Source organism: Balearica regulorum, chromosome 31, assembly GCF_011004875.1.
Source record: "Balearica regulorum gibbericeps isolate bBalReg1 chromosome 31, bBalReg1.pri, whole genome shotgun sequence".
Classification (NCBI taxonomy): domain Eukaryota; kingdom Metazoa; phylum Chordata; class Aves; order Gruiformes; family Gruidae; genus Balearica; species Balearica regulorum.
The window spans coordinates 328,609-329,872 of NC_046214.1; the positions used below are offsets into that span (position 1 = coordinate 328,609).

At 63.4% G+C, this 1,264-nt stretch overlaps 1 non-coding gene across 1 annotated transcript; it reads left to right on the forward strand.

Moving 5' to 3' along the window:
- Positions 1-614: 614 nt before the first annotated feature.
- TRNAA-CGC (transfer RNA alanine (anticodon CGC)) lies at positions 615-686 on the forward strand. The gene has a single exon. It is a non-coding gene; the product is annotated as a tRNA-Ala (tRNA).
- The last annotated feature ends 578 nt before the right edge of the window (positions 687-1,264 follow it).

Below are 1,264 nucleotides of genomic sequence, written 5' to 3' on the forward strand. Positions count from 1 at the left end.
TGCTGCAAGGACTGATGAAACACCTCTGTGCTCCTCTCTGGGCATCAGCCCCAGGGAGATGGAAGCCTGCCCTTCACCCCACCTCCAGGGATGCTGGCGGGGAGGGGGGGTGCAGGGGGAGGCCCGCTACCTGGATGAGGGGGGGGAGAGGTTTCTGTCCCCATGTCCCCCCACCGCACACCCTGGGGTGCCATCAGAGCCTGGGGACACCTCACCCCAGGGAGGGTGTTTCCCTCACCCTGTTCCTCTGCTCCTCCTGTGGAGCTGGGGACAGATGGGAGACAGACGGCTGTTGCCCTGGGTGGCAGAGGAGGCTCAGGGGTTTTCTCCTCTCCATCAAGCCCAGAGTGGGTCAGAGCGTGGGAGCAGCGCCTGCAGCAAGAGCCTCCTTCTGCCCCATTGCCCTGCCGAGACGTGGAAGGGGCAATGCTCTGCAGTGCATCCCTGTGCCAGGATCAGGCCCCCGTGGAGAGGCCGTCCTGACTTCCCCCATCTCAGGAGGCTTCAAATGCTGTTTTCTGCAGAGGGTCCCCTGGCACCCAGGGGACAACAGGGCTGTCCTTGTCATAGACGTGTCATGGCAGGAGAGTGTCTGTCCTGCTGGCAGGCGTGAAGGGGATGTAGCTCAGCGGCAGAGCGCCCGCTTCGCATGTGGGAGGTCCTGGGTTCGATCCCCGGCATCTCCAAGGGTGCTTTTTCCCCGAGTCCCCAGCCTCAGGCGGGTACAGGCTGGAGCTGGAGCACTGGTCCTCTCCAGGCACTGTGGGCCTGCCCTGCCCACCCAGGGCCTGTCTGTGGGGTGAGGAGGGCTGTGTGCGCTGCCTCTGCTGAGCCACCTCCCAGAGGTGCTGGACCTGAGCTCAGGTGGAGATCCCATCCCAGGTGGGAAACACCCCCCTGTGCCAGCAGCTAGGGGTGTCTGAGCTGGACCAGCCTGGACAGGCCTGTGGGACTCCCAGCTGGCGGAATGACATTCCTTACCCTGTCCCTGTCTCCAGGTCTTTTTCCCTCTGCCATCACCACTGCCTTGAGCAGAAGAGGAACCCAGAGCTGCTGAGGTCAGGCACAGCCCTGCAGAGGTGGGACTGCTGGGGCTGGTACCCACCTCTTGTTCCTGGGCTTTGGTGTCTCCGTCCAGCCCATGTTGGTGGGATCAGGGAGACACAGGCCTGTCCAAAGCCATGCACAGGCAGCAAGGGCCAGGAGATGGTGCCTCAGCTGTTCCCCCACCAAAACCACCTGCAACCCAAGTGGGACATGAGAC